The sequence below is a fragment of the Spermophilus citellus genome (assembly GCF_964194105.1).
Source record: "Spermophilus citellus genome assembly, chromosome: 2".
Classification (NCBI taxonomy): Eukaryota; Metazoa; Chordata; class Mammalia; order Rodentia; family Sciuridae; genus Spermophilus; species Spermophilus citellus.
Window position 1 is genome coordinate 235,945,855 of NC_138183.1, and position 21,252 is coordinate 235,967,106.

General features: G+C 58.8%; 1 protein-coding gene across 5 annotated transcripts in view; it reads left to right on the forward strand.

Annotated features, from left to right (window-relative positions):
• The window catches only part of TSPAN18 (tetraspanin 18), a 148,830-nt gene that overhangs the window by 78,554 nt on the left and 49,024 nt on the right, over positions 1 to 21,252 (forward strand). The gene's annotated exons all lie outside the window — the stretch shown is intronic.

Here is a 21,252-nt window from a genome sequence, read left to right on the forward strand (position 1 = left end):
TTCACAATAGCGAAACTGTGGAGCCAACCTAGATAACTTTCAATAGATGAATGGATCAAAAAAGTGTGGCATCTATACACAATGGAATATTACTCAGCAGTAAAAGAGAATAAAATCACGGCATTTGCAGGTAAATGGATGGAGTTGGAGAAAATAATGCTAAGTGAAGTTAGCCAATCCCAAAACACCAAAGGCAGAATGTTATCTTTGATATAAGGAGGCTGATTCATGGTGGGGTAGGGAGGGGGAGCTTGGGAGGAATAGACCAACTCTAGATAGGGCAGAGGAGTGGGAGGGGAAGGGTGGGGGCATGGGGTAATTAACGATGGTGGAATGTGATGATCATTACTATCCAAAGTACCTGTATGAAGACATGAATTGGTGTGAATATACTGTGTATACCACCAGAGATATGGCGGGAGGGGGAATACCACTCTGCTGCCTGGACAGCTGATAATGGTCCCCAACCTCACCCAGGTCTCTCCTCGACCTCCCCTGGCCCCACCCACACCTCCTATGGCCCCTCCCACACCTCCTATGGCCCCTCCCACACCTTACCCAGGCCCCTCCCACACCTCCAACTTGGCCCCTCCCACACCTCAAATTTGGCCCCTCCCACACCTCCCCTGGCCCCTCCCCCATCCAGCCTCTCCACTGTGAACCACTTTTAAAAATTGCAATGTTTGTTTTGAAAGTCTAGTGACTTTCATTTTTAGAGTAGTTTTATGTTTAAAAGGAAAACAGACTGACAGTGTTCTCTAACGCAAGCCATCATGGCCTCCTGTTTCTCCTTCTCTTTACTTCCATGTTATTGTGACACATTTGTTACAGCAGAACCAAGATCCACACATTGTGTTAGCATCTTATACCATTGTGATACATTCGCCACGATTGAACTCTTTTTTTTTTTCCTTCTCTGGGGATGGAAGCCAGGGACTCTGCTACCCAGCTGCAGGCCCAGCCCTTTTTATTTTTTTATTTTGAGACAGGGTCTTGCTGAGGCGCTCAGGCTGGCCTCGGGCTTGCAATTCTCCTGCCTCAGCCCCCTGAGTAGCTGGGATCGCAAGCATTTGCGTGTTTAAGCACGGGGCTTGAACTATGCTTGGTACATTATATAACTGAAATCTACAGGCAAATAAGATTCTTTGCCTTGTTCCTTCCAAATGTGTGACGTGCGTCCCTGTTACTTGGGTGCAGAACACTTCCACTGTTCTGAAAATCCTCCACGCTGCACTCTGGCTTCTCCCCCTCTCCCCCACCCTGGGCTTGTTACCCTCTCTCATATTCTGCTTTTTCCAAGATGTCCTGTAATGTCATTGCACAGTGCACACCTTTTCCAGAGGCTTCTTTCGTGATGCGATACGCATTTCCGCTTCCTCTTTGTCTTTCCTGAGGCTGGCTCCTTTCTTTTCATCACTGAATAATATTTCATTGTATAAATGTCTGAACATCCATCAGTGCATTGAAAGGCATCTTGGTTGCTTTGAGTTTGGGGGCAGTCGTGTACAAAATTGCTGTAAACACTAGTGTGTATGTTTTGGTGGAGATACAAGCTTTGGCTCACTGGAGCAGCGATCGAGGTGCACAACTGTGGGATGCAAAGGCGTGTTGGTATCTTTGCACGTATGGGAAGGCATGCTTAGTTTTGGAAGAAGCGGCCAGACTCCTCCAACATGGCCGTGCCATTCTGCATTCCCACCAGCAATGACAGTCCTGGTGTTTCACATTCTTGTCAGCAGTTGGCATTATCAGTTTGGGGATTTTAGCCATTTTAATAAGTGTGAGTAGTGTCTTATTGATGTTTTATAGCCCAGACAATTTGCAACGTGCAGATCTCTCTCGGCATGTGGCTCCCACTTCACTGGGAGTAAAAACCCCGTCCTCAACCTTCCTTCCGTCCCTCTGTCTGGAGGACTTGTCCTGCCGTCTCCACCTGGGAGGCCGCTCTCATTCCTCTGTGGAGATACCTTCTCTTCCTTCTCCTGCCTTCCTGGAATGAATTTCAAATTGAAACTGCAGATTTCTTTGCTGGATCACTTATATATACTAGTTTTCAAGGGCTGCAGATGCAGGGACCGTGCCAGTTGACACACTGTCACATCCCAGCGTCTCACATGGTAGCTGGCGTAAAGGCGTGGCTCCGTGTTCTTTTGCTGATTAGGGAATGAATGGCTGGGCCACTTGGCGTGACAGGAAAGGGAATAGGGAAATGTTGACTGAGCATCAGTTGGGCTCCAGCCATATTCTGGCCACATTAATTTCTTAGATCATGAATCTGTATTTTACACACAGGGAAGCTGAGGCAAAGGGGACTCAGACAGGGGTCACTCGGACAGACAGACAGACAAAACCCCCAGCACCCCAGGGTCTGTGCTCGTAGACATCTAAACCATGGCTTCATGTCTGGGAGACACCAGGGAGAGGTGGGGACCGCGGCAAACTCCAACACGGGCACCACCTCAAGGGAGGAGTTTCTTTTCAGCCTCAGTATTCCCACATCTTCTGAGATGCAAGAACGAAAGTTAGAAACTGAAAAGTTTAAGGAGTCGTTTCCTAGTTTTAAAAGTACCACCCGCATTGCCACGTTAGGGGAATGGAGCGCTTCAGGCTCGGTGCTGGCCTCTGGTCCTGGCTTAGGGCACAGGGAGCAGGAAAGCAGGAGGGGTGCCCTGGGAATCCACCTGTCCTGCCCCTGCAGACCTGTTGGAAGGCAGTCTCCTGCCTCAGGAACCAGCAAAAACATAATGTGCTCAGAGCTCCGGACTCGGACAAAAGATGTGACCCCCCTAAAGATGTCCGGAGCTCGTGGCGGGCTGGAGCTGACCAGGGTCAGTCACTACAGTTCTTTGTCTAGTGCTTTCACGCCCGTCACCCCCCTGGCCAAGCTGCAGTGGAACCCAGCCCTTGACTTTGAATAAGCTCATCCAAAGAGCCAGCCCACACATCGCCGTGCTTGTCACCGGCAGGGTCCCTGGTCCTGCTGGGGAAGCCTGGGCAGGCAGAGAGCCCGGGGAACTGTCCACTCATTCACTCGTACATCTGTTCCCAAATGCTCGTGTCCACTGTGACTGGGCAGTACTCCGTGTGCTGGGGAAACGGGGGACAGGACAGCTGCCCTCCTGGATGGCCCTCTGATGGGGAGTAGCAGGCCAGCAGACTGTGGCTTCAGGTTCTGCAGCGCAGGGGAATGGCTGGCGGGTTGGGCTGTCCAAGTGGGCTGGTCCAGGAGGGCCTCTCGGTGGAGGGGACGTTCGAGCAGAGGACGGGAGGGAATGGACCAAGTTGACCAGCATCAGAGCGTCTAAGCCGAGGGAGAGCCAGTTATCTTGAACTTGACCTGGAACAGCTCAGCTCTCAAGAGGGTGGGGGAGAGGAGGGGGGGGGAGGCCACCACTCTCACCCTGAGTGTTTGGTAGATGCCAGCCCTGGCCAAGCACTCATACCGCGTCCCTGTCATCTCCAGTCCTCACCTGGTGACAGGCACCTGTATACCTCCTTCATCAGAAAAGGGCAGAGGATAGAGAGGCTGAGGACCCTGCCCAGGCTGGCGTCCAGTCCTGGTGGGCCGTGTCTCTGCCCCCCTCCTTTCTGCCCTACACCCTGGTCATCTCACCCATGTCTACAGATGCAGCGTCCCGCACGATGCTCCCAATGGAGGGCAGCTCATCTTTGTCCCTCCCCAGCCCAGCTTCACCCAAGACCTCCAAAGCCCACCCTCCCGTCCCCTAAGGGGTCTTCCCAACCCAGAGCTGCTTCTCCCCGCATTGACAAGCTGGGAACAAGCCGGTCCCTTCCCCCAAGCCACCTGTCCCTGGAGGGACCGTTCCTCTGGCTCCTTCCCTCTCTCAGTGATGCTCACTTGGTGGCTGTCACTGCCAGACTTCACTGCGGTCCCAGGGGGATGGGTCTGAATGTCCTCCATATCCTGGCCACTGTGTTCCCCACCAATGCCCCTTGGACATCTGTCAGATGAGGCTGTTCACCGATGCCACCCTGCACTTCCTCTCTGAGCCCTTGCAGGCCTGCTGCCCTCTACCAATGTGGAGGGCCACAGCCGAGTCGGGATGACGCATGGCATTTTTGCCAGAAGTAGTGGTTGAGAGGTGACGCCAGCGAGCCATTAAGATGATGACTTGTAAGTTCTTGCGGAGTTCCCGTTGAGTTCCGGTTGAGCTCTCGCGGGGATTCCTGAAGAGTTCGTGTTGGTTGGTGAAGTTCCGGTGGTGGGAGTTCCGGTTGGTGTGCGGTGTGTCCTGGAGGAGCCGCGTGGGTGGCGTTTGGGAGAGTTCCCGGGGAGCGTGTGTGGAGTGTGCTGGTGGGGTTTGGAAATAAAGTTTGTCCCTGCTTGAGTGGCTCCTGATTTGTGCCCAGCCAGACTGCGGCATACCAAAAATGTCCCTCCTCCCTCTTCTGCCTGCCAGAAGCTTCCATGTTTGGAAGGCACCTCCTCCAGGATGCCTGCATTCCTGCTTTGGAGACCCAAAGCCCAAGCCTACCCCTGGTGTCCACCTTGGGGCCCGCTGTCCTGGTCTCAGGGAATGGAGCAGGACCTGGGAGGACTCATGGACTGGGCTTCAAACATGCTAGCTTTCCTGGCTGTCGGCTTAGTGACCTTGGGCAAGTAACTTAACCTCTCTGGGCCTTCAGAGGGGCTAACCTTCATCTGTAAAGCGCAATGATAGGCCACCTTCTTGGGTTGGTTTGATGGTCAGAAACCAAGCCCCAGGCCTGGAGCAGGCATGCAGCAAGAGGTGGCTTTCAGGTCATTATCTCTCCTTGGGCTCTGGCTGCCTTGGGCGGGGCCAAGGGCTTTCCCTCCCACCTCCTCCAGGAAGCCACCCCGACCTCCCACTGGGGCCCTCGGTCCTGCCCTCCCCAGTAGCCCTTGTCAGTCCTTGCCCCATAGCAGGGCTGTTGGGTGGAGTATCTTCCTTGCTGGGGGAGGGTGGAAGAGGAGCCCCGTCCCACCTCCAGGCGCTCCCTGGGGGTCACTTCGAACCAGAAGGGCGGCCAGGCCAGGTGGCTGGGGCCAGGAGCACAGGAGGTGCAGAACCCTGCGGGAGCCTTTAGCTTCTCCGGCCTGCATCTCCAGATGAGGGACCTGCCTCCCTCCAGCCCCAGTCTCCGGCTGTCAGCTCTGCCTGGGCGGGGCTCTGGGGGGACTCTGCGCTGGTTTGGGGTGGAGCCTGGTGGGTTCTTTTAGGGAGAAGCTGCATTGGGGAGGATGGGGTGGCGGGTGGCCAGGGTTCCAGGTCGCCCTGCCTGCTCCTGGGCCTGGGTTGGCAAGCCATGAAGCTTTTCCTGTTTCTGTTGTTGGACTTTGATGAAACCGAGGCCCCACAAGGCGTTCACGCCATCACCCTCTTTGCTGCGTCTCCCAGCGCCCTCCTCCTGTCTCCTGTCTGCAGCTGGTGGGGGTGGTCCGAGGGGAGAGGAGGCACAGAGCTCCCGTCTGGCCATCTCCCCCGACCCGCCCCGACTGCTTGCTGGCTCTACAACTTGGATGCGTTGCTGAACTTCTCTGACCTCAGTTACCTCGCCTGAGAAATGGGAATGAGCAGAGCTCTCACTTCAAAGGATTGCGGTTCAATGGCTTGGTATCCATTAATAATCCAGAGGCACCCAAGGCAAGCGTTTGTGGACAAAGCACTTATCGAGGATGTTCTCTCAGAGGGGAGCAGGGCAGGGCAGGAAGCCCAGCCGGCGGCCAAGCCAAGAACAGTCCTGCAGACGGCCGCTCGGGGGTTTTTGTGGCAACTCAGAGTTGGCCTCAACCTGAGATAAGAGGACTGAGCTTTCATCCTCCCACACCCCAGACGCTGGCTAAGGGCCACCCCGAGGCAGGGGAGGGATGGAAGCTTCCAGGCGCCGCTGGCTCCCGAACAGCGGTGGGCAAAGCTTCCAGCCTGTTGCAAGAGAGTGCATGGGCGTGGCCCTGAGGCTAGGGTCACTCGGCACTCGTCAGAAGGGTGGCAGAGAGATCAGGACGTTGGCCTGTAGGTGCACAGCACACCGGCACTCGTCAGAAGGGTGGCAGAGAGATCAGGACGTTGGCCTGTAGGTGCACAGCACACCGTGTTGGGGCTGCCGTGAGCCTTTCTCAGGCTAAGTCTCCTGACGTCACAGTCCTTTGGAACCAAGCTGGACTCTCCTTATTTCCCAAGTGACTTCCTCATTCCTTCCCTGGGGGTCTGGCTGATCCCGGGGAAGGGGAAGCGTGGGGGAAGCGGGACTGGCCCCGCTCTGCAAGCCCCTCCCCAGCTCGTAAGGACACTTTGCCTTTCCCCGATGGGTGGTGGTGCCAGAATGTGTCCACTCTACTATCCATGAACACCTGGCTGGTGGGCGGGCAGAGTAATGGCCCCCAAAGATGCCCGTGTGCTCATCCCGGGAACCTGAGTGTACAGATGGTCCCTGATCTGTGACGACAACGTAACTGAGTTTTTTGACTCTATGGTGGTGGCAAAGTCTGAACACTCAGCATAAACCGTACTTTGGATCTTGATCTTTCCCTGGGCTCGCGGTGTGCACTCCTGTACTCTGGATGTGGGCAGAGCCAGGAGCCTGGGTCCCGGCAGCCCTGCCTGCACCGTGCTCTGCCGCGGACTGTGCTGCTGAATTGGTGGCTGGGAGGGTGGGAGTCAGTGTATTTTCAACTGTCAGTGTGTGGCGGCATATGATGGGCATATAGGGCTGGAACCCGCTGTAAGTCAATTAGCGGCTAGTTTTCTTAGCTGGCTAACAGGATGGTTAATGAGTCAGTTAAGGATTGGAGGCAGGGGATTATCCCAGAATATGTAGGTGCATCTTCATCACCTGGTCCCTCGGAGAGGCCCAGAGAAGCTGGACTACAGGAGCTTTAGGGATGTGTGGGAGGAAGCCGGGACTGGCCCTTGCTGGCCTTGAGCAGGACAGGGCCATGCCAAGGACGTGGTCATCCTCTAGAATCAAGCAAAGGCAGCAGCAGATGCCCTCCAGACCCCGGAGTCTAGCCCAGGGAGACCCCTTTCAAAAGACACCTGACCTCCACAACTGGGTGACAATAAATTGGAGGTGTTTGGAGGCTAGGGGGGGGGCGCGCTCTACCACAGCAGCCTCAGGAACTGTACAAGGTGGTGTGACAGTTTAATTCTAGTCACCATGGTGAGGCCGGAGGACCAGCTCTTTAATCAAATGCTGACTAGGAGTTGCTGGAAAGGGCATCTGCAGTCAGGTGGCCTTAAGTGTGCAGGGGGCCTCGGAGGCACACTTGAAAGGCCTTGGTGGCGAGGACGGTTTTCCTGAAGGGAGGGGTCCCTGCTGGGGTCTGGAGGTCCTGCTCCAGCCTGGCGGTGGCCGCGGAACAGAATCTACACAGCCCAGCTGTGGGTGATCCGATGGAAGGTTCTAGGTCGTCTGCTCTCCGTTTACTGACAACATGGCTGTGCTGAAGGATTAGTGGCTTGGACGCCCCTCTGCCAGCAGGGCCTGTCCTCTCTCTGCTAAGGCCGCCTCTCTCACCCCCTGCAAAAGGAGAACCCGTTTCTCCGACGCTCTCAGGGATCAGGCCAAGGGAATGAGCCTGTCCACCTGCTCCCCCAGTGACGCCCTGCCTCGGCCCGTTCTTCCTCTCTGGGTCTCTGCGTCCAGCACCCAGGGACCCCTGGGTGCGTCTCCTTCCACACGTTCTCTCTCCTCCACCCCCAAAGCCTCTCTGCCACAGGGTCCCTCTCCAGCGGCCACCGGACGCCTACACATCCACCTTTTTATCCCCGGACTCTTGCCTAATTACTTCCCAGAGCCAGGACTGGCACGGCCGGCCGGGCTGCGGTCCCGTGGGTGGGTCCCGACCTCCCAAGCGCTCTGCATTCTACAGGGTCCTGGAAGCCACACTAGGTGGCTGCCCTGGCCCGGGGCAGAGCTGTGACTGGAGCCACTGGCCCAGGACCTCCCCAAGCAGGAGCACAGCCCGGTCAGGAGCACTCCCTATCCCAGCGCCACCTGGGCCCTGGGCTCTGCTCCGCCAGACACCTGGAGGCCTCGCGGGCGGGCGGCACAGGGAGGCCCGGGAAGGCCCCAGGGCAGCTCGCAGGGCGGGGCAGGTGGGCGGGGCATCTCGCAGGGGCGGGGCAGGCAGCCCGAGCTCTCCGCCCACTGGGCGCCCCCTCCTCCCAGGGAGCTGGCCTAATTAGACCTAGATTTCCTAAGACTTCAAAGACGACATTTGCATAGGACTTTGGAAAGAATCAAGTCCTTTTTGTAGAAGATCCCCCTTCACACACCTAACAGCCCTGGGCTGAGGAATTATTTTTCTCATTTTGCAAATTAGAAAACTGAAGTTCAAAGGAGGGGAGTCCCTGTGTCCCCAGGGCGTCCCACACGGGCCTGGCTGCGGAAGGCTCCTTCCTCCTCTCCTGGCTGTCCCCAGGAGGGGTGGGCGCAGACTCGGGGGAGCGGACTCCAGGCTGTTTCCGCCTCAGCCCATCCTCCCGCAGTTCAGCCGGGAGACCCTCGTCCCACCTGGCGGGCAGGAAAGCACAGCCCCAGAGACGGATCACACCGGTGATCCTCAGCCAGCAGGTGGCACCGAGCCAGCCTCCCGCCCGGGCTCCAGGTCACCGCGGGTGATCCATCATGGGCACATCTCTCCTTACTCTGAACCTGGGTTTCCCCGAGGAACTTGTCTCCAAGGGTCCTGGTGAGTGATGCGGAACTGGCACGTCACCTCTCACACCTGCTGGGACCACCGCGCCTCGGAGCATTTTCTTTGCTTTGGGGAAAAAAAAATCTTTTTTTTTTTTGATAATGGGGATTGAACCCAGGGGGCTCTACCACTAAGCCACCTCCCCAGCCCTTTTTCACTTTGAGAGAGGGTGGGTCTTGCAAAGTTGACAAGGCTGGCCTTGAACTTGCCATCCCCCTGCCTCAGCCTCCCAGGTCACTGCGCCATCAAGCTCGACCCCTTTGGGACCCTTGGAGCCTCCAAGGCAACAGGGTCTGGAGCTGTGCCTGGTAGATTGGAAAACGCACAACTATTCACCAAGAGTCTACAGTTTGTGTCTCGGAGGGTTGAATGTGACAGGAACAGTGGCTGCCAGCATGGAGACAGAACACAAAGTCACTGTGGGTTCGTAAAATGAACGCATTTGCAATTAGTGGTCTGAAGGTGGGGGAGGAGGGGAGACCCTTGTACTCCCAAGTTCAAGGCTGGCCTGGGCAACTTAGTGAGACCCTGGGGGAAACTGAGGCACGGGTGGGAGGCCAGCTGTCCGTGCGTGCAGCCCGCGGGGGCAGAAGAGGCCTTGAACGGAGACCCTTAGACTCCAGAGCCCCAGCGCTCCTTCCTTGAGAGGCTGCCCAAGTGGACACTGCCCAGTGTCCTTCAAGGAGGAGGGACGGGGCCAGCGATTCCCTCCCAGGCCAAACCCGTGGCTGCCCTTTCCCCACGATGGCTTTTGCTCTGTGGTCACTTTCTGAGGTCCCTTCACGTGACATAAACACACACGGGCCAGCTTTTCAAAATGACCCCTGCCCCTGCCCGAGCCTGGCCTGCCCCTGCAAAGATGCACCTGCTGCGGCTCAGGAGGCCTCTCCCTTGGGCGCAGCCTGGCAGGGCAGTTCCCACGATGGCCGTGTCTGTCCTCTGGAGCGGCCCGGGAGCCTGACCTTCTCCTAGGTGGGACGGGGACCCTGCAGCCGCTGCTTGAGTTGCACAAAGTCAGGGAAGGGGTCAAGCAAGAGGGGGGCGTCTCCCCATGAGCCAGCGGCAGGCAGGAAGGAGGAGAACCGCACAAACTCCCTGAGTCTCAGCGGGAGCCGCGTCCCTGAACCGAGAATCCTAAAGTCACAGAGCCGGGGGCCTGAGGGATGGTGCAGCCCAACCTACCCTCCCGACTGGTGGTTAAAAACTCTGGTGTAGGGTTAGCGTCTACACAGTCGAGGGCGTGGATCACCAGTCGCAGCTCAACCATTTTTGTACGCTGGTGATCCCCACTCCAATCAAATATAAAACACCGCCACCCCACCAGCTCAGAACACTCTGCTGGGCCTGTCTCAGTGCATACTCCCTCCTCCCCTTCCCCTCAGGAGACTACTGTTCTGCCTCCTACCACCACCAAGCAATTGTGCCAGGTCTTGAATTTCATGTACGTGGAATCGTATGGTTGGCCCTCCTCTGACATTTTTTTGTTAGTTCAACCTAAGATTTTGTGATCTATTCTTATATATGTGGCTTATCCTTTTCATCGCTGTGTAATAGTCCATCGTATCAATCTATGATGATTGATTTCCATTCTCCATGGGTGAACGTTTTGGGTGCTTATGATTACATCTGCAGGGGACATTCTGGTCCACATCTTTTTGTGAGTACATTTGGATTTCTTTTGGGTATGTAACTGGAGTTAGAAACGGGTTGAGCTTTGATAGGCACTGTCAAATAGAACGAGCCTGTCGTTTGACAGTCTTGCCAGCAGCCTGTGGGAGGGCCAGCTGCTTCACAGCCATCTGGATTTACCTCTGTTGGGTCTGTGGTGGTGTCTCGTTGGGCTTTCTAATCTGAGTTTCTCTGATATTAATGATTCCAGGGCCAGCCCAAGGTCTCGGCCCAAGGTCAAGGGGCCGGGCTGAACTTCCCTGGTCCCAAAGCCTCCTCTCTCTGCTTCAGTGTCACTTAGAGAGGACAGGCTCCCTGCCCTTGGCGTGTTCCATCACCAACAGTCCAGCCGGGGAGAGACCAGGGAGGCCTGTGTTTCTCCGTGTTCCCGGAGGGAAGGGAAGTTCTTGTCACTGTCACGTAATTCGTGTCCCACAGCAGGCTCCAAAGCTTCCAGACGTACCGACAGGGCTGACGTCCTGCAGGGTTTGCAGTTATTCTTAACACAAATACTCTAAATGTATAGGGTTCCCTTAGAAGGTGCTTCCAGGATGGAACGCGGTCACTTGACTGCATATTAATCACAGTCGGGGAAACACGTATGGCCACGATTATTACAGAGATGATTACAGACCCGTAGACTTGACTGAGGACCGGCCCAGGATAGGGGACGAAGTTGATGAGTCCTGTTTGGGCACTGAGTCAGGGGAGTGGTGCGTAGGGCCAACATCTGGGATGTCATAGAGACTCATTCTTGATTCACTAGTTTTGACTGCCTGGCATGTGCATGACGCTGGGGTCACTGTGAAGGCCACTGCAGAGGGCCCCAGACCCAGTGCCTGCCCTCGCTGAGCCTGCAGAGATGAAGAACACGTAGCACAACAGTGGCCACCCAGCGCGGGAGAGAGTCCCCGGGAGGTAACGCGGGACTGGGGTCTTGGAGGATGAGCAGGGGTTGGCCAGGCGGGCGGGGCGGGGTGTCACAGCCCAGGGAGCTGCGGACAGAGCCCTGGAGCCGGGGCTCCCCGGGAAATGAGGAGCTCCTTCCTCAGCCCAGGCCTCGTCCCCAGACCTCTGTTCCTTGTGCCTCTGTGCCATCTGGCTTGACGTCGCCACGGAGCGGCTGAGAGAGGGGGGAGTGGGTGGGCACAGCCTGAGCCATTGCCACCCGGCCAGCCAAGCTGTCACCAGCGCCAGAGCCAGGGCCCGCGTCCCAGGACAGCAGTGCTGTGCCAGGATGCAGGGGGCCTCCGCGGGTGGGAGTCGGTGTCAGTGTGGGGACCCTGTGACTCCGTAGACTGCTGCGTGCCTCCCTGGGCCTTGGTTGTCACATCCGTCAAAGGGAGAGAACAGCGATGACCGTAATTGCTCTGTGGGTGGGGCCTTGACTCTGGGCAGGCCCGACACCGGGTGCTGCTCTTGTCCTTACAGATGGGGACACTGACGGGTCCTCCTGGTCACACCGACGCCCTCGCCCCTCGGCCCACCCCTCAGGGGTTCAGTGGCCATCTGTTTAGTGACTGTCCTGTCCAGGAGGCGTGGGGTCGGCCTAGGACTGGTCGGCGCAGAGCAGGGGCCTGAATCCCGGGGGCCAGTCTCTGACCCCTGTCCCCTGTGCCATCTGATGGTGGCCGAGCCTCCAGGAGGACTGGTCAGGGCTCGGCTTGTTCCCGGAGCCCTGGACACTTCACAGTTTCCTGCTCCATAAGGGCCTCTCCAGAGGCCAACCCACAGGGAAACGGAGTCACAGTTATTACCCCCTGAACGGAGACGGCTTCCTGCCCAGGGGCACGAGGGGGCTGTCAGGGGAGGCTGTCACCCCTGCCCTGGTCCCACTCATCTGAGGAGCTCTGCTGGGGGGGCCCAGGCCAGAGAAGAGGGGACGAGTCAGCAGCCCCTGCCCTTTAGGAGTGAACCAGCCCTCGACACCCAGCGCTTATTGAGCGCCTACTGTGTGCCAAGCACAGAGCCGAGGACTCCACGGCATTGATGTTAACTCTCAGGCTCGGGGGCCGCTCCAGGCGCGGCTGACCCCAGTAGGAGCCCAGGGGCATTGCCATGGGGGACAGAACTTAGGGCTAGGGGCTCCAGGACCAGGACATTCCCCGGAGACCCAGGAAGCCATCGCAGAGGGAGGTGGCTTCACCCAGGCCCTGGAAGGACCCTGACAGCAGACATGGGGAGACAGGGCTCTCCTGACAGAGGCCCAGCGGTGGACAAGCACAGAGCAGGCCACCGAGGACGGTGGCCGCAGGGACAGGCAGCAGGAGAGACCCCAGCATGAAGCCCACTCCCCTCCTCCCAGCTCCTGGCCGTCGTGAGGTTCAGCGCCTTTTCCTTCTTGATTGAAGTAAAATTCACAGAACGTAAAATTGGCTGTTTTCAAGTGGGCAGTGCGGTGGCACCTAGGACAGTGTGGTGGCACCTAGGAGGCGCCCACGTCATGCAACCCCACGTCTGCCTGGTTCCAAGACAGCTGCCCCAGGCACCTAGGTCACACGTCCCCCCCCCCCCATTCGCCTCTTGTCCCCTCTGGGCGTGGTCCTCTGTGGGTGGCTTCTCATGGCTGGTGACATTCCCCCGGTCAGTGGCCACACTCCCTTTTCTTCCCTCAGATGTTGGTGGGTCTTTGGCTGTTCTCCTCTTAGACGCCGTGGTCATGCCGAGGGGACAAACGCGTTTCTTAGCCGTTTCTTCGCCCGCGTCTTCCGCTCTTGGTAGCTCAGACGTGCGCGGAGCCTGGGCGTGTGGTCGCCGTGTGTTACATTTCTGCCTTGTTGAGCCTCAGTTTTTCTCTATAAAATGGGGGTAATTCAGGCTCATGCCGGTCATCCCAGTGGCTCTGGAGGCTGAGGCAGGAGGATCGTGAGTTCAAAGCCAGCCTCAGCAACTTAGCTAGGCCCTGAGCAATTTGTGAGACCCTGTCTCTAAATAAAAAATGAAAAGGACTGGGGCGTGGCTCAGAGGCTAAGCAGCCCTGGGTTCAACCCCCCATGCCAAAAAAAGGGGGGATAATAATAACAACGGTAGTGAGTGGGAGGTGAAGGGACGCCGGGCTTCGAGGCTACAGGCGTCTTGGGGGAGGCCGACTGGTTTGGGAGGGCAGGGGCAGAAGGAGTGTGTCCTGTGCCCGCCCGGCTCCTCTCTGCCCCTGGGCAGAGGCTCTCACAGGACTTCTGCCCTCACCCTGCCAAGGATGGGCAGATGGAGCAGACCAGGGAGGCCAGGGAGGCTGGCTCCTCAGGGGCACCCTCCATCAGGGAGCTCCCAGCAAGGGCCACCAAGCCCCTGGCCCCACACCCCTGGTGGCCTCCTGCGGTGGGGGCCGTCCAGGCCTGGCAAGCAGCCGAGGCTCAGAAACCTCCCGTTCTCGGCCTGTAGCCGCCTGGTAGAGCCACAGTCTGCGACACACCAGGAACTGGGAGGGGACGGCAGGAGCAGCCACAGTGAGATCACTGGGCCCCAGACTTGCCGGGGTCGGGGCGGCCGAGCCCAGGGAAGCAGTCCAGTCCCCTGTGTTGGTAGGAGGAGGTGCTGGGGCCCCGCAGTCAGGGAGAATGGAGTTCAAGTTCAAGTGCGGCCACTTAAGAGTGGGATGTGGCCCTGGGCCAGTGATCTGTCTGCTCTCTGCCCCTCGGCTGGACACTGGCCTCATGGGGGTCAGGAGGAGCGTCCTGCAGGGCACCTGCACGGGGCAGCTCTGGGGTGAGAGGTGGTGGGTCAGCGGGAGGTCGCGCCCTGTGACCACAGCACCGCATCTGCCTCCCGAGCTGCCGCGCCTGTGGCCTAGGAGACCCTGGAGAGGGCTGGGTCGCGGGAGGACTCTGAGGACTCTGGGGATCCGCACACCGACCCGCGAAGGCAGAGCCCGCGGCACGGCAGGGGTGAGGTCCTGGGCGGCCCTGAGCACCCGGGGTCCCCACAGAGGCCCAGGCGCTGGGCCGCCACAGCCGCGCGTCAGGCAGGCAGGCTCGTGGGCTGTGCCCGGTGGGGCTGGGGCGTCGTGTCCCACGCACCCCCAGCCCCCCAGCCAGGTGGCTCTGCAGTGGACACCGCCTGCGTGCCCCGCTCAGGAAGGGCTCAGGGTGCAGCACCCAGGTACCTGGGAGCCCTTCCTGGGAATTCTGGAGAAGGACCGGCTTCGGTTCTGACGGACCTCCGGCTGTTTAGTGGCCCCCCGCTAAGGGTACAGATTCCTCAGGGGGACCCTCGGATGACCCGTGGACAGTGGTTCCTGGGGCCCCGTGCAGAGGGTCATCTGCTGGATGGACGGCATCACACTGGTTGCTGCCACCCCAGGATGGGGGCCTAGAGGCCACCCCAGGATGGGTCCCCCTGCCTGGCCTGGCCCTGTGAGCTCTGTCCCTCCCAAATGCAGGAGATGGACTGTGTGACCCCTAATAACCCCGTCCCCAGGGCCAACAGAGGAGAAGGGTATTGTTCTCTGTTCCTTCCTCCAAATCCAAGAAACCGCCGGAGCCGACGCTGTCCCGGGCCAGCCGAGGCCGGGTCTCCCCACAGGTGTTTGTCCCCCACGGCTGAAGCGTCCCCATTGTTATTTAGTGACGTGGACACATTCCCCTCTTGAAGATGACGCACTCTGGGGAGATGTGCCCCTCGTGCCAGGCTCCTTGCCCCAGGTCCCCAGCGTGGCCACCATTCACCCAGAGGGGTGATGGCACTCCATCTGGTGTGGCTGGGCTGTGGTCAGGACTGTCCCCTTCAGGGCTGGGCCTGCCAGGGGGCTGGGAGGACCAGGGTGAGGACAAGCCACTTCCCAGGTCTCTGGTGGCCTGAAGATGGCTGTGGTTTCCCCAAGAAAGCCCCCTTCAACGTGGACGGAGCCGTGGACGCAGTGCAGCCCTTGCTCCCACCCCCTGAAGCTCCTTCTGCCCCAGACACGGTGCTCGGCATCTCCCCGTCTTGTCATTTAACTCTGCAAAGGAGGAACATCGTTGTCCCCATTTCACAGATGAGAAAACCAAGGCTCGGATTCACAAAAGGTGATCAAGGCCACGTAGTGAATGCTGGGGCCAGGGTTCAAATTCAGCTTCTCACCAATGAGGCACCATGCGGGAGACCCTGATCCTTGTCCTGGTGGGAACCAGGTGGCTTTGTCCTGGGGACATGTCATTTCAGTCCCAGGGCTCAGGCTCCAGATTCCTCCTCAACTCACCTTTACCCATCCGTAGGGAAGTTCATTGAATACCTCTCTCAGTTTTAAAGAGGAAAAAGTGGAAGCCCAGAGAGGGCACTTAGCCTTCCCCAGGACACACAGCCAAGCTTCCCCTGAGCAAAGTCTTCCTGCTGCTTGACCTTCAACCTTTAGGCTTCAATCCGACCCCAGCTGGGCTGTGCGTGTGCCTGAGTGTGTGTGCGTGTGCGTGCAGGCCTGTGTGTGGGGACGTGAGGGGAGGAAGGACGCTTCTCTCCTCAGTGGCCCCTTCACAGAGGCCGGGGTGAGCGCAGGCCAGCAGGAGCGGCCGGGCACTGGCCAGCCCTGAGGGGAAGCTGAGTCCTAGTGGTGGTGGCCGCTCTTCAGAGCCCACCTGGAGCCCTGCTTCTGCTGCCCACCCAGGACTGAGCCTGGGCTCCCCCGTCCGCAGGACGCGCCTTGGTCCTGCCTGGGTCTCTAGGAGCCCAGACCCTGCGGCCTCCCCCCGGCCGCCCTCTGGTCTCTCCTCGCCCTCCTCTGCCAGGGACAGTCTGGTTGGCTCTGGCAGCTGTCCTGGGGGTTGGGGCCCTGCACACTGGTCGGGCTGGTGCCTGCTGGGAAGGCCTCCGCTCCCTGCTCCAGGCCCACCCGCCGGGTTCCTCTCCCACCACAGGGGGAGGTGGGCCTTGCCGCCCAGGCGATGGTGAGCTACGGAAGGCTGTTGAGCAGGAGAGTGGCAGGTCCAGGGCGAGGATGGCTGGAGGGGCTGCAGGGGGCCACGTAGAGCCATAGCTGTGGGCCAGGGCCAGGGGGGTGAGGCTTGGGGAGGAGTGGGGTCCGCGGAGGTGGCAGGTGGCAGGTGGCAGGGAGGGACACTGTAAGGAGCTGTTTCCAGGCCCATGGGACTAGGCTCTTGGGGAGGGGAAAGGAAGCCAACGTCCTGTGAGCTGGGGAAATGGAGGGGTCCCCAAGGCCTTCCTCTGGGCTGGGCAAGCGGCATTTTAAAATTCTAGAATCCCGGGGTCGTTGCTACTCTCTCTGTCTTTGAAACCGAGGCCCCTTGCCCCGGGGATCTCCAGCTGGCCATGGGCAAGGCCAGTATGGGCTCCGCCAGGGAGCCGCCTCCCACCCACGGGCTCTTTGTTTCTGGAAAGACGTGCATTTCCAAGCTGAGGAGCCCAGAGGAAGGGCCAGGGCGATTGGGGTTCATTTCAGAACCGACCTGGTAGCAGAAGCAGCCCCTCGGGGGAACGGGGCTCCCCACTCTGTGTGATGGGGACATCAGCCCCGAAGATTAAGAGCAGAGGGCAGGGCGGGGGGCGGGAGGAGAGGGAGGCAGCCCGGCCCCTCTACCTGCCCTCTGGCGGGCTGGGGGATGGCCCATCCTTGGCGATCCAGGATTGCGCTTGGGTGTAATTGCAAAGTAATGATAGGGTGCGGGCTGTGTATTAACCGCGTTGATTAATGACACTCGGGTGGTAATTGAACATCTGCTTCATGAGCACGTGCAGCCTGAGACTTCACATCAACACACGTGTGCACGCGCCCCACGTGAAGGTCCCTGGGCGTGGGGGGGGCTGGCTGAGTTCACGTCACCCCCACCCCGACAGGACAGCCTCACCTGACCCAGACCTGGGCAGGTGTGCACCCCTGTCAGAGGAGACCTGGGCCCCAGGGTGTCCCCTGTCTGCTGGCCCAGTCGCCCTCTGCTTCCTACAACCCGAAACCTGCAGTCTCCCCGCTGCGTCCTCGGCTGTGTCTGGCTCGGCAGCTCCCTTCCTGGGGAGGTTACTCTTCCCCAGCAGCTGGGAACAGAAGCCACCCGGGTGCCCCCCAGCACATCCACTGGATTCAACGACCCGGCCCTGGGGTCTCGGTGACCAGAGCAGGACCCTGTCCTTGATGCAGAGTCCTGGTTTTAGCCTGGCTCCTCCTGGGCTGTGTGGTCTTAGGCAAGTCACTCTGCTTGAGCCTCCCGGGCCTCCGCAGCTCTGCGGTGCTCGGATTCTAATTTGGTTGGTGCTAATTTGGAACGGGAGACGGTTTAAATTCAACACATAGGATCCTCCGTGAGTAAACAATCGGAAATAATTCCTTCCTTTATGACTTCCCCAAGACCCACTCGTGAGCCATGAGAAGCCTGTAAAATCAATAGATTTTATTTTCCAGGCAGAGAAATGGAGGGTTCCCCGAGCTGCTGGGCACGATGATTCATTCTTTATTTTAAATTTTATGTTTATGTTTATGGGCTGCTATTAGGGACCATGGATCCATCCTCAAGGTTGGTTTTTTTTTTTTTTTTCATTAACTTAACTCATTTTACTTATTAGTTCACATTTATAGCTGGGGTTTAATAAGCGCGCCGTGCAAAAATCATAAAACAGCCTTTTCCTTTAACAATATTTTAAAATCAAGGCTCTTCTCTGAGTCATCCCGGGTTTATGTGCTCATAACTGCTCCTCCTGTGATTTGAGGCCCGGCCTGGCCCGTCCTCGCCAGGGATCTGACCTTGAGTGTCGCCGTCCTCTTTTGCAAGAGGGAAAGGGCATCTTAGTTAATAGAAGCCACAGCCAATTACCAAAAAAAAAAAAAAAACAAGCTCATTAAGTTCAAGGTGCTTCCCGTGTCTGACGGGGTCGGACCCCAGCCCTGGGAGGCGGCTGTGTTTTTTCACTTTATCGGGGAGGAAACTGAGGCTCGGGGAAGTGGGAGGCTCAGTCGGTGGCCATGGCAGATCTGGGAGGCACACCCCCTTCTTCATGCCCCCTCCAGGCCCTGCCCACCCCTTCCCTCAGGTGCTCAATTAATGCTTCCTAAGGAGGAATAATATTCACGGACTCCGTGACTTTTGGATGAGCCCAATGTGAGCTTGGGGACTGTGCCCACATTCTCGTGGGGCAGCTCTGTCCCTCCCTCTCGGCACCCCTCCTTCTCTCTTCCTAGGGGTTCCCGTCCCTTGCTGGTCGGTGACTCCAATGTCAAACCCCTGTGTCCTGCCCACTCCTGTGGAGATTCAACAGCCCTGGGCCTCCTCAGCTCTTTGCTGCTTGATGGCCTTCTGGCTCCCGGCAAATTAGATGCAGCTCTGACGGAACCGCAGACAGTGACCTGGAAAGCCAGACGCCCCAGGGCGGAGCACTGCTCCGTCTGGGAGCCAGGAGGTTGTCAGTTCATCGGTGGGGACACTGAGGCTGGGGAGGGGCAGGAGGGACCGAGGCTCCCTCGCGGCTCCCTGGGATCACCCTGGGCCCCGGGAACAACCGCTGGGTGGGCTGGCGCACCCTGGCACTCCCCCTGGGGTTTCTCAGCAGCTCAGAGGCTTCCCGAGGCATGGAGAGGTGGATGGCCATCCCAGGGTGGGGACACAGGCTGGCCAGCCCCTGGCTGGGCGCTCACTGCTGCCTGGCTGGCAGCAGCCCTGGGCATCTCAGCCGTGATCCTGAGGATCTGTCCCCAGGTGGACAGGCAGCTGAGGGACGGCAGAGAGCATCGAGTGGGACATGCAGGCTGAGTCACTCTCCTGTCAGCGGTGGGGCCCAGGGACAGGCGATGTGTGGCAGGACAAACCAGCCCACAGCCTCAGCACTGAACGTCCTGGGCCGCATTGTGGCCAGGGCTTTGGCATTTGGGGCCCAGGTTGGGGAAAGGTGCTTCATTTGATGACGACACACATCTAGGTTCACAACTGCGCGTGTTCACACCCCGAGAGCCCCCAGCACAGACGGTGGCACCTGCCCTTGCGGGCTACATATGTGCCACAGACCTCAGTTCCTCTGATTCACATTGGGAGAGCTGACCCCTGAGCCACCTCCCAGCCTTTTCATTTTTTATGTGGAGACAGGGTCCCACTGAGTGGCTTAGCGCCTTGCTTTTTAGCTGAGGCTGGCTTTGAACTAGAGATCCTCCTGCCTCAGCCTCCTGAGCTGCTGGGATCACAGGCGTGGGCCACCGCGCCCGGATTCACATTCCATTTTAAACCATCTCCATGGTCACACTCCACAGTGGCCAAAAAGAGCTCCTGTTCTGAAACCCCATGTGGGCTCCAACCGTCTCTCTCACAGCTGTGCATCCGCAGAGCGGATCTCGCTGAGCCCCACTTTCCCATCCGTCAGCAAGAACGCGGCGCTGTGTGAAGCACAGGCACCCCGTCCCCAGCCTCCTCCCAGGCACCCCGCAGGGTCCTGAACACCCTCCCTGTCCTCCCTCCTGGTCTCTGCCACAGCACCCCGCGCCCTCCATGTTCACGCCACCTCCCCCAGGAAGCCAGCAGGTGACACAGCACCTCCTGGGCTCTGTGGTATCACAGGGGTCTGGCAGGAGAGCCCTTCCCTGTGCCCTGTGGAGCCTCGGACGATCCAGAGGCTGCAGGGGCTCCAGGTGGGCTCCCAACACCAAGTTGACAGACAGGGACTCCGAGGCCCAGGGCAGGCCAGGGCGCCTGAGGGCGGTGGCAGGTGGGCTGGATCGGGACTGTAGGACTCCCGTGTGCAGGGGTGGGGCCCACAGGTGCAGCCCCCCGAGGCAAAGACCCCCCCATTCTGTTCATCTGGGGACCACCTGCTTCTCAGCCTCTTAGGGGCCTGGGCTGGGGGTCCCCAGGAGAGCCTCTTCCTCACGTCTGAGAGGGGGAGATGCTGGGGAAGCCCAGAGAGACTCAGAGACACAGGATGGGGCCAGGCGCTGTGGCAGGGACAGGTGACAGGGTGACCTGGCCAGAATGGCCCTTCCTGCTGCTGAAGCCATCTCATAGCCGCCTCTTTCCTGCGTCTGTCCCTTCCTTTCTTTGGAAAATGCCAGAACACCCCTCCTGGGGAGTGGGACCCGCCCCAGTCCTCAGGCACCCACTGCCGCCCGCCCGCGACCCTAGCTCACCAGCTTGCAGAGGCTGATGGCCCTGCATTTGGTTGGGTGGTCAAAGGAGGGTAGCACCCCGCTAGAAGGTCTCCTAGGTGCCCTGTATCTGAGACCCACTGTGCCGGGGACACACTGCCCCTCCCGCCACGCCCCTCCTCGCCTCCTGCGCACACCGCCCTCATTTCGGCACCTCCCTGACATTTATTGAGCGACCTCTGTATGCCAAGTGCTCACCTGCGGGTTTCCCAGACTTATTGAGGTCATTTTAACACCCAGCAGTCTTTGGGGACAGCGGCTATTATTAGCTGCTTAAAATGAAGACCCCAGCACCCTGAGACCCCACTTCTGGAAAGGGGTGGCCCCAGCAGGTGACCAAGGGCCACCTGCCTCTGCAGCCCATGCTACTGACCACTGTGCACACTGCCTCCTGCACCTGGTCTGCACTTGAACTCAGCCAGGAAGCCGTTCCCTGCTGTGCCACCTGTTGGCACGCAGCAGGCTCCTGCTGAGCCTGGGACTGCTCTAGGGGTGACGAGTCTTGAAATGGCGAAGGAGGGCACTGCCCTGGAGAGAGCACCTGCCACGCATGAAGAGAGAACAGGAGTTCAGGCCTTGCTAGGCAATTAATTTGCTGTGTGATTTTGGGCTAGTCATTGCTCCTCTCTGGGCATTGGTGTCTTTGGTACAAAGAGGCACAGGTTGGGCTGGCCGGAGCATTCCAAGAATGCAGGTTGACAAGAGGAAGGAACTTCTCTCCCATGGGCTCAGGTCTGCACATTTCCTTCCACTTACGCAGACATGGTGAGTGCTGTCTTACACTGAAGCAAATCATGAAGCATTTGCTGAGCCTCCACCTCTGCGGGGCACTCTGCTCCATGCAGTGACCGTGACA